This window comes from Pteronotus mesoamericanus, unplaced genomic scaffold, assembly GCF_021234165.1.
Source record: "Pteronotus mesoamericanus isolate MK-2021 breed Mesoamerican mustached bat unplaced genomic scaffold, CSHL_Meso_final contig_24, whole genome shotgun sequence".
NCBI lineage: Eukaryota > Metazoa > Chordata > Mammalia > Chiroptera > Mormoopidae > Pteronotus > Pteronotus mesoamericanus.
Window position 1 is genome coordinate 19,858,371 of NW_026555100.1, and position 16,625 is coordinate 19,874,995.

At 34.7% G+C, this 16,625-nt stretch overlaps 1 pseudogene; it reads right to left on the minus strand.

Annotated features, from left to right (window-relative positions):
• The window catches only part of LOC129069741 (RING finger protein 10-like), a 187,468-nt pseudogene extending 174,212 nt beyond the window's left edge, over positions 1-13,256 (minus strand).
• Positions 13,257-16,625: the final 3,369 nt, after the last annotated feature.

Here is a 16,625-nt window from a genome sequence, read left to right on the forward strand (position 1 = left end):
GGACCAAAAGTTAATTTCAGTGTTTCATGAGAATATCTACATTTATGCCACAAAAAAGTAAACTCTTGACAAAATTACACACTGAAGAAATTAGTATGATATTTATAGAAGACATTGCCTATGAAAACATTAGCTTTGAATGGCCAATCAGTTCTTTAAGAATATCTTGATAAACTCTGCATATGATATTCATATATATATATCCAAAATATATAAAAAATTTTTACAGGATAAATTTCTCTTTTATTTGCATGGATGATAGAGATTTTCTCACAGGCTCAGCCAAGATTTAACCTTCATTTTTTGAAAAAGTCACATGGTGGTTTTATGTGTTCTGCTTACCTTTCTAAATGAAGATTCCAATTTTATACCCTTTATTTCTCTGTAGGGGCTAAAATACCTATTTTAAGTAAATTTTAATCATAGGAATCATTGATTTACCCAAATAACAGAAAAAATAAATTACCCTAGGAAAACCTTTATAATAAGTTGAGTTGATCAAAGTATAACCTTTATCAAATTCAGAAAATATATTAACTATTTTAGATGCAGATTTATATTCCTTATTACATCTATAGGGTAATTTTATAAATAAGGTTATACATAAAATTAATTGTCACCCACAATAAATGAGTGATAAAGCATAGCTGGAAATTTGTCTATGGATATTTTAATATCACTTTCCCCTGTTAATTTTCTCTTCCTAATGTTTCATATAAATGATACGTTAACAGTAGGGTCTATAGTAGACTCTCTTGTAAAAGATACTTCATTTATATTGATGATCATGCTTTCTTTTCTCACCTGTATGCCCTTGCCTAGCCTCTCTCCTGACCCTCATCTTCAGTGATAGACTCTATTCTCCGATGCACTTTATGTCACATCGTCACTATTTACAGCCCTTACCCAGTCATCTCACTCTTTGTACTGCTGATGCACAAAGTATCACAGGTAATGGATATAATAAATTACATCTTAGTTTAGACAGAACCAAATGTTTTTGGATTTTCCAGAGTCATTTCATAATTGACACTCCTCTGCCACGGTGCAGATGAGTTGTGCTTCAGCTGTTGCCACCTTAGTCAAATGATTTCTGCCTACACAAGGACTTACAAGAAGTCATCAATAAATGCTCACTAGGAAGGACATTTATTGTTATTTGTTTATATGTTTATGTTATTTTTTTGCCAACTAGTCAACTTTTAGTCCTCTTTTTTCCCCCTACTTCTCAATCATATTAACATGAGCTATTTAGTCAATACGACAATCATTAGACTTTCCCCAGAATGTGGGCCTAGAAATATCCAACAATATATAGCATAACACTGTGCTCAAAATTATATAATAAGTATATATTACTGAAGGAACCTTAGATAGAAAAATTTAGGAAATTATCTGTGCACAGATATATATTAGAACATGTGTGTACATATGTATTAGAACATGTAAATTTCAGAAGCTACCAGTTTTTATTAAATTTATTCCATGCTTCTAATTACTGAGCTCGATACTAGGTTTTATGAAGTTTCTCAGATGCTTTATCCTGTTTGCATATGTATTAATAATTTTTAATTATAAATGAATTCACTTATTAAATGCTGAAATCTTTTTTCAAATCTAAGAACTTAAAAAGTATATATAACCTGCTAATTCATTCTTGAAGCATTACTAAAGTGAGCAAAATTACACATGGCATTCTGTCACCTCAGCAGAATCCCAAAAGAGTACTTTGCTAGTTTTATTTTTTCAAATGTAAGTGAATTGCTGGTATATCATACTTCAGAATTTATCCTGAAATCAAATTAAACTTTCAATTACTTAATTATTATATAATGACACAGATTTTATCCTAGAGGGAAAAACTGTAAAAGGGAGCAAGCATAATTATGGACAGCATTTCTCAAGCTAAATAGGCAAACTGCTTCTCCATGCATGTTATTTTAATTGGCATATATATTCAGATAGTTTAGGAGAAAGATGGTACATATTTAATGTAAGCTTCTATTCAGCTCTCAAAAGAGTAAAAGCTAATCTTTGCAGTGCTGTTGCTGCATTAATTGATAATTTGATCAGGCACACATACAAATACATGCATACACAAACACAAAGAAAGGCAGGAAAAGAGAAAGACATGATAAAACAAAATTTGGCTTCAGAAAGACAACAGAATGATGACAAATGGAACAAATCATTTTGCATTGGAAAGAAAAGGGAAAAAAGCAGTTGCTTGGTTCAGTAATTTTATTCCTTATTGTTGAGAAAGATGAGCCTTAAACATATTTTAGTGTTACACCCAAAATAATGCAGCAAGCTGTTACTGCTGGAATCAGTTTTGGTTCTTCTGAATTAGTCCAACCACTCTTCAAGTAACCAATATGGAAAAGGTGGTTAAGAGAATTCCTTGCATGAATTTTTAAAGCTCAAATATAGGATAAACATTCACATAATTTCCTAATAAACACTATTTTTAAAATGATATGTAAGTTTCAAATCATACAGAGATTACAATAATTTAATCTGAAATAATGTTGACATTAGACCATACTTACTCTGGCTAGTTAGTCTGACTCTGCCTTGAAGGAGAATGATAACTCACCTCCCACTCACGAATAAGTTAAATAAAACTCTTTTTCCTTAGGTTAATATACACTAATACTATTCTTAACACTATTACCTGTACTGGGACAAAGAATATTTTAAATATACAAATCACATGCCTGAATTAGGTTATTAGTACGATGTGTTGAGGAGATAGGCACTGGAAGTAAGTAGGACGTGTATAATCTTGTCACTTCCACTACACAGCATGAGACTTTAAAGAAGGGACATAACCTTTTTGGGAGTCAGTTTCTTAATCTTTAAGACTCTCACTGGTTTATTATAAGAATTAAGTTTATGTATAGATGAGCGGGGACCCCCCAAAAAACTGGAATTATCTTCTGGAGGGCAGGCCCCTTGTAGTACAGGCTTCCCCCACTAGGTGAATGTTCTATGAACCCATCTGTATTGGTGAACCAGCTGGCATTGCTGTGAGAGGCTGCATTTGGCTTCAGTGAATTGTTTTTGAAGGCTCAAGACGTCTGCCTGTTCCACAATGAGTGATTTACGAGTGCACCTGCGCACACAGCTCTGCGTGTTCAGCAGTTTTTGACCCAAAATGGCATGTCCTCGATGCCCACCATCCCTATTCACTTGATCTCACCCCAAGTGACTTGTTTTTGTTTCCCTGAATGGAAAAAATCTTGAAAGGGAAATGTGTTGCTGATGTGGAAAAGGTAAAACCAAAAGAAGGCAGAAACACTAAAAGGCACCAAAATTGACGAGTTCAAAAACTGTTTTGAGCAGTGGAGAAAACATTTCAGTAGGTATATTGCATCAAATGGAAAGTACTTTGAAGGTGACTGAGGTTTAAACATGTAAGAATAAATACACAATTTTTAAGAAATAAATTCTATTTTCGGGGAGGTCCTCCTCATAAAGTCCTTATCATACTACTTAAAATATGGTAAGAAATCAATAAATGGCAGAAGCAATTGTTTCTGTTGTTATGTTTCTTCTTTCTAGAGTTTTTATATACTTAAGCTCCAAACAAGGAAGCTGCTTAAGTGTTTGTGGTATTATGAAAAAAAGAACCCAGAGGACTAGCAGATGTGGATATGTCATTTTACTCACATTACAGGGGAGTGCACCGATGGCGGTGGATTGGCGGGAGAGGGAGAGATGGTAGTACCTTCTCCAGCCTGAGGCTCCCAGAGAAAGGAGGCATGTGTCCTACATGTAACTCTAAACTACATTACCTCAGTGTATAGGTACAGAAAGAAAAGGTCAAGAAGCCATCACAGGACAAGAAGCTGCTCCCAAAAGGAGATAAGGAGGTAGTTACAATCTATTCCCAAAAGAATACACATTCCTTCTGGCCAGGGACTTCCTGGCTAGCCTTCATCACGGGTGGTAGGAGAGCCATCTATTGACCCCACAGGTACATAAAATATTTAGGAGAAATCATGGTAATCACTAATAATATTATAAACCTATGGATTCTATTTCAAAATAATTAAAAACACACATACAATTTCACAAATTTTACAAATTTTTAGAGTAATTAGCTCTACAAGTCCCACATTATGTATCGAGAGAATTCCATTGACATTAAGCTAAGATCCCCCAACCTGGGAGCATATTTTCACTTAAAAAATAACTGGAGAACAGGAAAGCCTTAAATAAGTATCACAAGATGATAAAAGTAGACTGCCTTATATGGCTAAAAAGATTACCAGTAACTCTGAAAACAGATAATTATATAGGAAAAAAATTATAGGATTAGATATAAAAGAGATGGGCTCAAAGTGAATGCTTGAATGTGTTTTAATATGGATGTATATAAAAATGACACTTAGAAATGGCATGACAACAGTGGATCCTCTAATAACCAATCTATCCCCAATTAGGTATTTCTCCTCATGCTGACCCTGAGGAAAACAAATATGCAGATCAAAATCAGTAGGGTTATAAAAAACAATTATTCAAGGGCTTGGCCCAGAATGTGAATAGGGAATTCATGGGTTAGGATGGATCAGACTCTTCTCGCCTTTGCCTCCTTCACTGGGGTGGGTTTGGGAGTACATCTCAGACTTGAATGAGAGCAGGCTGTTTGCTCCAACTCAAATACCCAACACCAGGATTATGGTATTACCAACTGTAAGTCTAGGAGATACTTAAGCAAAGATGAGAAAATTACCAAAAAAATGAAAGAAAGAGAAAGTCAGCAAAAGTATTTTATTTATTTCTAAATTCCCAGGGACTGATGCCCCAGAAAAAAATCTAAGGCCTTCTTAAATCAGAAATGGAAAGCCAGGTGCTACCATTTAAGGGTTTAGATGCTGTTTTCTTCACTAAAAATTGTTGTTTGTTTGTTTATTAACATTTTAATGGCTTAAGAGAAATGTGGATATAGCACTGTATTTTATTTATTTGGCTGAGTGGGTGGAGAAAAGAGTTTAAACCTGAGATCCATACATGGTAATCTCTCAACCCCTGTGAATTTTCTATCCTTAAATATTTTTATCTTACTTGGGTCCTCAAATTTGTAGTTCAGACCTCCTCTTTAGTTGTAAATGACCTTGCCCTTGAATCTGACCCAAGTTTTAGATAAATGAGGAGTTAGGGTAACAGCAGAAAGGAGACTTAAATCCATCTTTAAAAATATTTTAATTCGTCTGCCTCTTAGCTATAAGGGCTTAAACAAACATCTTAGCTTCATCCATTAGAAATGGAAGAATCTACCATACAGTCTATGCTGTTGCATAAGTGTCAGAGCTAATAAAATCTGATAAAACTTTGGGCCCTAATACATATGTTAACTCTAATTGGACATTTTGTTCTTAGTGTGATTCTTTCTACAAGTTTTAAATATGACAACAGAATCTAGAATGGGTGGCCAGTAAGTACCACTGCCCACACTTTCAAAGTACAGGAAGACTGTGGATAATGAGTGTCAACTGTATATGTCTATGTTTATCTAAATATAGATATATGTTGCCGTCCAGCTCTCCCAACACCATTGGTTGAAGAGGCTATTATTGCTCCATTTTATGCTTCTGCCCCCTTTGTCAAATATTAGATGTCCATAGGTACCACCTCATACCAGTCAGAATGGCCATCATAAACAGATCAACAAACAACAGGTGCTGGCGAGGCTGTGGACAAAAGGGAACCCTAGTACACTCTTGGTGGGAATGCAGACTGGTCCAGCCACTATGGAAAGCAGTGTGGAATTTCCTCAAAAAGCTGAAAATGGAACTGCCTTTTGATCCAGGGATTCCCCTGCTGGGACTATACCCTAAGAACACCAAAACGCCAATACAAAAGAACCTATGCACCCCAATGTTCATAGCAGCACAATTTACAATAGCCAAGTGTTGGAAGCAACCTCAATGCCCATCAGTAGATGATTGGATCAAAAGGTTATGGTACATATACACAATGGAATACTACGCAGCAGAAAGAAAAAAAGAACTACTAAACTTCGCGACAGCATGGATGGAACTGGAGAGCATCATGCTAAGCGAAATAAGCCAGGGGGCGAAAGACAAATACCATATGATCTCACCTATAAGCAGAACCTAACCAACAATACAAAGATGCAAGGAAAATATGACCAGCAACACTGAAAGGAAAAGAAATCAACAGAGACAAGAGGGAAGGAGGGAGGGGGGGCGGGGAAAAAGAAGGGAAGGGGAAAGTCAAGGAACATATAGCAAGGACTCATGGACAAAACCAAAGGGGAAGAGCTGAGGGAGGGAAGGAGGGAGGGGGCAAGGGAAAGCGGTGGGAGGGAGGCAGAGACAAATGTATTTAAAAAATAAATAAATAAATAAATAAATAAATGCTTGGGGGAAAAAAAACAAAGACCCAAAGATACTGAAAAAAAAAATAAAAATAAAATCTCAAAAAAAATAAATATAGATATATGTGTAGATTCATCTGTATTGAGAGACAGAGTTTCACAAATACACCTACTCACTAAAATTTTGTTGTAAATGAGCACTGTTGTGGTCATCCACAAATATACCTAGAGCAGCAAAAAAATTGTCACCTGTCAGAATGTTCCTGACTGATGTCCATTAAGTAGAAACTTTGCTGTCTTGCTTCAGCTCTCATGCCATTAAGTGACAAAATCAATGATGTTTGATGACCAGAGGATGGAAAAGGTAGTGGGCAGTGCTATGTCCCACAAGAACACTGGCTCTGGGCCCAGTGGAATAGGGTTTGAATTTCAATTCTGCCGCCATTAGTGGTGCAGGCTCAGGCAAGTCACTCAACACTTATGAGCTTTGTTTTCTCTTTTTTAATATAAAGAAAATAGAATATGCCAAATGAGTTACTTTTAGGATTTAAGATTATACTGTATATATGCATATGTACATACTTGTGCATATATATATGTCAAAAGGAATAGATATATTTTGTTATATACATCTATATATGTACATATAAAATATCTATATATGGACATAGGAATATCATAGAAAATGCCATATGTGTGTACATACAATTTATATTATTCTAAAGTGTGCAGGCTACCAATCTGTTAGAAGAAGAACTATATCTCAAAGGCATTGAATACTTTAACCAAAATTTCTTCCATCTGGTAAGAAGAAAATTGCTATTTATTAAACTGCAAAGCTCATAATTGTCCAGTGAACATTTAGACTTTTCCAATTCAGTGACTTGCCCAAATTTGTAGAGCAAGTGAGTGGAATGATGAAGTTTTAGACTCAAATATTTGACTAAATATTCAGTGTTATTTCCAATATTCCAAATATTTAAGAACTTAAATAGGAGTAATTTTTTTCATAATTGTATAGGACTCATTTGATAGCTAAATGTATACATGAGTGTCTGACCTTGTAACTCTGATGTTATAAATATATAAAATTTACATTGTATGTACATTCATGAGTGTGTATATGTGTGTGTGGTGCTCTAATAGCACTAAATTCTATTTCTTTTTAAAACTTGTCCCTTACCTCATAGGAAAACCTCCCTGGAGAGAATGAATGTGACCTTTGTGTGCAAGGTAAAATAAAAATCAAGGTTCTCTACTCCTGAAATCTGTTTCTATTTCAACTTCCATTTGCTAGCGGAATGGAGGATGGCACTAAACGTGAGTATTCATTCATTTTTTTCCCTCAAATATTGGATTAGAACTCAGGCAGTGTGAAGTAGCTACATGTCTTTCTGTTTCTGAATTTATAATTGAGTAACTACAAAAATGAGACAGTACTATAGGATATGACCTGTCTGATCTGATTCTATGAATCAAAAAATTATTTGGTAATAGAAAATTATTTAAAACAATGTGTACATCTTATGATACTTTTCTAAAAATTGGAAAAAGTCACAAAAAGTTTCACCAAGGTGTTCACAAAATCAAAGAAGCTATTTCAGTTTAAATAAGGTAAAATACATAGCCAGGGTTGTTTTCTTTTGTTAAGACTTTACTTTTCAGAGCAGTTTTTGATTCACAGCAAAATTGAGGTGTGACCATAAAGAGATTTCCCGTATAACCCTTGTCACCACAACGTGAACAATCTCTCCCACTCTATGGACATCTCACAGGACACTTATGATTGATGAGCCTAAATTAATACATCATTATCACCAAAAGTCCAGAGTTTACATTAGTATTCATTCTTGGTGTTTTACAATTTTGGGGGTTTTGACAAACGTATACTGACATGTATCCACCTTTATGTTATCAATTAAAATAGTTTCACTGCTGTAACAATTCTCTGTGCTCCACTTATTCATCTCTCTCTCTTCCTAAGCCCTTGAAACTACTGATCTTTTCACCGTCTCTGTAGTTTTGCTTTTTCCTGAATGTTATATAGTTGGAATTATGTAGTATGTTTTTCCATGGCTTTATAGCTTATTTCTTTTTAGTGCTGAATTCCATTGTCTGAATATATCACATTTTTTAATCTATACACTTACTGAAGAACATCTTGGTTGAGACCAAGTTGTTGACAGTTATGAATAAGCTACTGTGACCGTCCCTGTGCAGGTCTATGTAGACATAAGTGTTCAATTCATTTGAGTAAAATATTAAGAGGTGTGATTGCTGGATCATATGGCAGGAGTATGTTTAGTTTTGGAAGAAACCACCAAACTGTCTTCCAAGGTGGATGTATTGTTTTGCATTCCAACTAGCAATGAATAAAGTTCATGTTGCTCCACATCTGGACAAGCATTTGGTGTTGCCAGTGGTTTGAAATTTGACCATTCTAAAAGGTGTGTAGTGGTAAATCATTGTTATTTTAATTCGTAATTCCATAATGACATATTATGTTGAGTATCTTTTCATATGTTTACTTGCCATCTGTATGTATGTGTGTGTGTGTGTGTGTGTATTTTTTTAGTGACTTGTCTTTTAAGATCTTTTGCTGGTTTTTTAATAAGGTTGTTCATTTGCATATTGTTGAATTTTTATAGATCTTTGAATATTTTGGATAACAGTCTTTTATCAGCTATATATATTGCAAAATGTTTTGCCTTTGATATGGTAGTATTCTAAAAAGTGAGAGTTAATAGACCGTGTTAAGAGCCATAGATGAAGAAAAGGTAAGTGATCAAACCGAACCATGGGGAGATATAGGTCCATATGAAGGTAGGAAAATGGAAAAGCAAAAATAAGATGAAATGATACACTTTGAAAATCAGAAAGCAATAGGAAGAGAAGCAGCATCTTTAAAGAATCTATTGAAAAATTTTTCTTCTTGAATTTAAAATGTCTTATAAATATAAAAAAAATTACAACATATAAATAAGACCTAGTTAAATTAAATATCTTTCTTGGCTAGCATATGCCAGATCTGAAAATCAGGTCTGCCTGTACTGCATTACAATGGCTCTTACATAAATCACTGTGAATGAGTGTATGTGTATGTCTGTGTGAACATACGTACACAAATACATGATGTTTGTATATAAATATATATGTACATATGTTCCTCCTCCAACTCCCTGATCCAACATATATTGCAGTGTTTTCACATTATGCTTTAAAATTTTTATAAACTGATATTTAGTTATCACTGAACAATTTAGAACTCTTTTTATATTACTTAGTTATGTCTAATGATAAGTACAACCTTGATGTGGCATATGTTAAAACTGTAATAAAATACATCTGTTTAAATATAAGGAGTGATTAGGTTATGAAGAATGTATAAATGTCATAATGGAAAGATTACTTTGAATATCATTTAAATAGCAAACTGAATTAATCAAGTTAAACATCTATTTTAATTTTCCAACAACCATTCCTTTAAGAGCTAATAGGTCATTAAAATGTGCTTACTTTTGCGGTATAGTTATGAGCATTTGGCAATTATAATATATAGAAGGGGATTTCAAGGCTCTTGGCATAGTGAGAAAGCTATTATATAATGTGATATAGAACCTACTTAAGAAATTCCAAATATAAGTTGTCAGTATAAAATTTTAAAAGGCAAACATTGGTGATATTAAACTTGTAGAGAACAGAACATAGGACTTCTCAGCCCCCATAATGTGTGAATAATTCCTATAATAAAGTATCAACGGACAGATCAATAGATATATAGCTCTCTACATTTCTATCTTCTATTTGTTCTCTTTCTCTGAAGGATACTGATTAAAGCATTAACATAAGATGTTAACAATTTAAGAAACTGGATGTAAAGCATATAGGGACTATCTATACTACCTTCATACATTTTCTGTAAGTTTAAAAGTATTCTCTTTGGTTGGCCAAGAAGTCCATTTAGTTTTTTTCGTAAAATAAAGGACACATTTTCCATTTTCACCAATAGCTTTATTGATTTGAATATTTTGAGTATGTCAGCTCTCTCCCTCATGGTATAATATTGATTGTTCTTAATTAATGTCTCACTTTGATTGCTATCAACTTCAACTGATCTACCCTATCATCAAGCATTGTCCAATGACAAATCTCCAGCAAAAAACTTCACAAACCACTTTTGACCTGTTTGATCAGTCACAGCACCTTCCACATGCATCACACAAATCTTTTTTTTGCATTTCAGTTATGTTTTTACCTTTCTTGAAATAATAAAGCATAATATGCCAATGTTTTGTATTTTCTTCCATCTTCAGTATTAAAATGGCTACACAAAAATTCACCATTTTTATGCTTTTTTTAAAATGCACACTGATATGACAGCTGTAATAATACTATTTTAACAAAATTGTTTCAAATGAAGTAATTAAGTTAGAGACGTCTAAGCTCTATTAGAGCCATCTTATGGAAAGAAAAAAAAAACTTTTTGGCCAACCCAATAATTCAAAAAGGTTATTTTTAAAAAGGATTTACAAATAAGTAAAAAAAAAACAACAAAACAAAACAACTAAGTTAAAGAAAATGAAGCTCACATCTGCTGCTTCTTAGTTTCTTCATGTAGGTATTGAAAATATCACCAGCTCGATGCACAGGAAATAGTTTTTGTGTGTTATCAAAAGAATACAACATACAAAAATATAAGGAAAACCTAAAGCATCACTTACATGTTAGATGTTATATTAGGAGTTTGTAGTGGTATGGGAAAAATCAGGGAGTATGGCTAAGATAAAAATTTAGATTCAAATTCCCTTTCTCCTATGGATTCTTGGATCGATTGCTTTTGTTCCTCAACTTCATTTTTTTAGCCTCTAAAATGAGACTAATTCCATTTACTTCACAGAAGAAATTTGGATGATGTTGATCACAAGAGATGTTTTCAGTAAATGTTAGCCTTAGTTATTTTGTAGTAGGCCAACTCTATGTGTGGAATTCCAAGGTAATATAGTTAATAGAAACAATCTATAAAATCTCTTTATTCAGGATCCAGGTCATTTTGTATCGCTGTCCAGGAGAGGTGTTTATATATAATAATTTTCAGTAATTCTTGAATTAATGTATAAATATGTTGATATTATTTGGAGATGTTGAAAATATGCTGAAGTTCTTGTTGGTATCTCTATTTTTAAACCATTTAGTAAAAGCAGAATTTAAATGGAAGTTTTATGTGTACCTATAGTAGTCAATATATTGAAAAATAACAACGATGCCCCAGAACTCCACTAGAAACATGACAAAGAATAAATTTATTAGAACTATAGTGCCGCCTTTTCTTTTCTTGTGAGTGTCAATACTTTTATTGTAGTGTAAAAATGGGAAGCTGGAAAATATCCTGTATTTAAAATCTTCTTGGTTCCCCCTCATGTTGTGGGGACCCCCTACCCCAGAGCTAATCTTCTCAAACTCAAATGAAAGCACAGAATAAAGAAAACCAAATGAAGAAGGTAACCTGGACCAGTAGCATTGCTTACAACTAAGGTGCGGAACAAGAGTCCCTGCTTCTGTGTTTTACTTTTCTTTCCTCCTTTCTCTTCAGAGAGGCCATCTGAAGTAGCTGGCATGTCCCGTGTTATGAAGGCTGCTTCCATAGCCTGGCCAAAGGAATTTTGGAAAGTGGGCCCTGGAACACGTTCTGAGTTATCACTCCCCATCACTGTCCCAGGTTGCAGGAGGAACTAAGCTGCTTTCATCTTTCTTTGGAGCAGTTTTAGGCCACACATCTGCTTTTACTTTTCCAATTCTTATCATCTGGGAAAAAGAAGGGAAGGAAGGATCTTCTTCCAGACTCCCGATGCAGAATGAAGGGCTGCGGTGACTGGCAGTGGGTGACACAGGGGGAGCAGAAAGTCTGCTTGGGAACCTGAACTGCTGGGAAGCTGAGAAACAGCAAAAACCCCATGGCCTTTAGTGCTGGTGGGACCCAAAGCCAATTCTGAGGAACCAGTATAGGAATTGAAGGCAGAGAATGCTGTAGATCCTCTAGGGGAATGTGGACTTCTCAGTACTTGCCCTGTTTCTTGTTCTCTTCCATCTCAGTCTTGCTTTCTCCATGGGTTCCTCCCAAGCCTTCTTCTGGCGCTGATGCTTCCTCTTCTCAGTGTCATCTGAGAATATCTCTAGGGTTTCCTTCAAGACCACAGGAGGCTGCAGAGCCAGTTCATGGTGGCTGAACTCAGAGGTGAGCAGCAAGTGAAAGAGATATCTATGACGCTGCAGGACAGCCTCGGGCATGCTGTACTCAGTGATCTCCACCAGCGTTGCTGAGATCTTCTCAGGACTCTGCTCCAGGCTGCCATACTCCCCCACGAGGCAGCACACATTCACAAGGGGCCGGAACATGTATTGTCCTTCCAATGCTCAGTAAACGTATAAGCAAAGAGGGCTGCTGAGGTATGAGAGGCCTCAGTTGGTGATGGGCTCCTGCAGGATGGACTCTGTATAAACAATCTATCTCCAAAGTTGTCATCTGCTAAGTCTGAGTCATCACAGGCCTGTGATAACCTCTCAGCCTCCAGTTTAGACACTGCTTCCTGTTCCTCCACCAGACCACCTTGATTTTTAATGTACTAGTACTTTGATTTTGATTCTTATCATAACACTTTGTATTAGGAAAAGCTGAATAAAAATTTAAAAATTCAGTGTTACCCAATATAAAGTGATAGTTTATAATATATTTGATTATCACTATAAATTTAACCTGCTGTGTTTAATTTTAGACTCATCAATTGTTAAAATTGCCCCTTAACAAATTAATCTCTTCTTCACCATATCACCTTTCATTAGAATTTATCTCAGTGACAAATTCTATTTGTTCATCGGTATTTTCCCTTACCACAGCCTTGCTGTTCTGCCACATGGCTGCACTGACAGTCTGCACAAAGTGTCCATCCGAACAACAGTTACAAATCAAGACCCACTGCCTATCATTCCTGAAATGTCAAAACAACTTCCTGTTCAAACTGAAAATAAACTGAAATTTGGTGAAATTAAAAAGAAAAATCACAAAAACACTTATAGAGCTTTATTTCCTGCAACATTTATTGAAGATACTTACATGGGAATCAAGCTCAGCTAGTGACTATTTCTTTCCTATATAAACCTCTTCTTGGGGGTCATGTAACCATTACTGAGATGCAGTACTAACACCAAGTTAAAGAATGTTTGCACGAAAAGATGTAATAAGTCTAAAACAGACTAATGAGAATATCGGTAATATCAAAGAGAACAGAGAAAAGCAGCAGGAGAGAAAGTAGAACATTCCCAGTTGCAACCTGCAGCATTATAGGAGAGATCCAGAGGGCCTTATCTACAGTAACAACACAGAGCATCAATCATAATGGAGGTAAGGAAATTATTTTTCAAGTGAACTATTTCTCTATGCTGCACAATAAACAAAAAGTATAATTTTGGGGTAACTGAGATACAGATATTAATAAAAAATTAGGAAGATGATGGCAAGATTCGCTTAGAACCTTCTGAAATCTAGACAGTGGAGACCATGTGTTTATAGCTTATATTTTAGACAATTTAGAGAAATTCCTTTCTTTTCCGGGAGACCATAAATCAACTGCTGTATAGTAAAGGAGAAGAGATGGTGGATAATATGTGTTTACACATTTACAGAAGTGAAACGGCAGCATGAGAAAACAAATTCAGAATCAAATTAAACTTTAAAAGTGTTCATACCTAAAGCTATTCTTAGATAAAATTTGATAACATTATGTAGTTTCAAACCAAAAAGGATTTGGTACAGTTAAATCTCAACATAAAAATATAAATGTATACAAGGGACTACTAAGCAGATCGAAGTCAGAGAAGAACACTAGAAAGCGAAAGTATATATACTATTTATATAGTATATAAAAAGTGCTAGTACTTTTTATTTTATTTTTTAAAAGATTTTATTTATTTTTTTTAGAGAGGGGAAGGGAGAAAGTAAGAGAGAGAGAAACATCAATGTGTGGTTACCTCTCAAGTGCCCCCAAATAGGGACCTGGTCTGCAACCCAGGCATGTGCTCTGACTGGGAATCCAACCAGTGACCCTTTGGTTTGCAGTCTGTCACTCAATCCACTGAGCCTCACCAGCCAGGGATAAAGTGCTGGTACTTTTTAGATGACATGTTATGGTCTTTTCAATTGGCATTATGTTTTGTTAAATTCAAAATATTTTTCTATAGCAACTGATAGTAGGAAAACAATTAGAAAAGCTTCACTTAAGAAGCAAAAGTTTAAGGAATCCAAATTGCTAACCTGCAAAATTTATGTCTGGGTCTAGTTAAGCCAACATATGAAAAATAGTTAGAATTAGAGAAAAGAGAGCCAAATTCTTAAACTCTGTCCTAAAAATTAAAAGAAATACCTAAAAATAAACCTTGAAAAGAAGGAATATTTCCATGGAGTTCTATGTAAGAGACAGGTCATGTTTCTCTATACCACTTTTCTTTGTTAAGAAAGCATTCTTGGTATTATAATAATTTTCTCCCACAATCCACTGAAATCTGAAGCATGAGTATGTTAAAAAGAAAACCACAATATACACATAATGTACCAGAGAATGGTACAGTTGAAACCGATATAATTTTATTAATCAGTGTCACTCCTATACATTTAATTTAAAAAAGAAAAAGAAATATTCTAAAAACAAAAACAAAGACAAAGAAAAACCTCAGAAGCAAGACTATCATGTTCCAGAGCAGTTTCCTTCTGGGTCAGTTTATCACAATTGCACTTTCTTTAATTTAGAGTATGAACAAATATATATTCTTCTATTGATTAACACCCCAACAACAGATTCTCTCATATCATAATAACTCATCTCTTTCCTGACACCACATTATTTTTTTTGTCTTGTACCTACTGGGATGTCTATTGGTGGTGGGTCTTTTTTAGAAACTTTATTCACTAGGGGTTTGGAATAAGCAGTTAAAAAAAAAAAGCCAAAGATCTCTGTCCTCATGGAGATCATAGAGCCATAAATAGGTCATGTTTGATTTGACTTGTGTGTCATTATTCCTTATTTCACATGAACCTTTTCAATTCTGATTTAGTTCCAATTTTGTAAGTATGTTCTAGTCTGATAATATGTGAATCCATACAAACTTGGTTAAAAAACATAGGCAGAATTTAAAATTATAGAGCATATAATTATGTGTAATAAAAATTATAACTAATGATATGATAAATCATTTGTGGAATATTATATGCATTATGCATTATATGTACTGTGAAATAAATCTATATGGCCTATCCAGAAAATATCCAGCCATGTGATATGAAAAATAGAGACATTTATTGAGGAAGATACAAGAGGCACCTTGGGACCTCACACAGTTCTCCCAATCGCCATCAGCTGCCCCGTCATATTTTCCTGAATCTCATCAATGGCCTGAAATCTCTTCTCCTTCTAAGATGGTTTTAGTTTTGGGAAAAGCCAGAAGTGTGAGATTGTGGGAGAGTGCACATCAAAATAATAAATATGCTTCCCTTCCAACTTATATTTGCAATGACACTAAATGCCATTTATTTAATATAAAAGATGAACCTCTCTCCTCCATGTTCCTTTTTGCATGAAATTCAATTCCATCACAGTGACTTTCTATGGGGAAGAGTAGTATTTTACCACCTTCATAATGTTGAATTGCTGGTGCATTGTGATAATAAAAAGCAGGCTGAATTTTAGTCAGATTTATAGTATTTTTAAATTCCCTACAGCCAATGCACTCACTTATCATTTGCACCCATGGTGAGTAGCTCACACCCTGTGTTGTTATACCATTGGATAAAATACATAAATCTTTTTGTAATACCAGATTCTATATGTCATTATAGTCATATGAACTAGTAATGAAAATAGAGTAAAAAGGAGGTTCTTGATACAGCCAAAGAAGACTTCAGAGAGAGCTGATGAACAAAGTAAACTAACAAACAAAATAGAGCCATAGTCATGGAAACACGGAATAGACTGAGAGTGACCGGAGGAGAGTGGAAAGGGAGATGATGGTGGACAGAAGGGGAAAGTACTAGACAAAGAACATGTATGAATGACCCATGGACATGGACAACAGTGTGGGAATGGACTGTGCGAGTGTGGTTGAGGGACAGACAGATGAGGGCAAAGGGGGAAAAATTGGGACAACTGTAATAGACTAAAGGTAAAAAAAATGATTTAAATAGAAAAAATAAAAATCACTTTAAAAAAAGAGAGAGGAGCTGATATTGCAATGC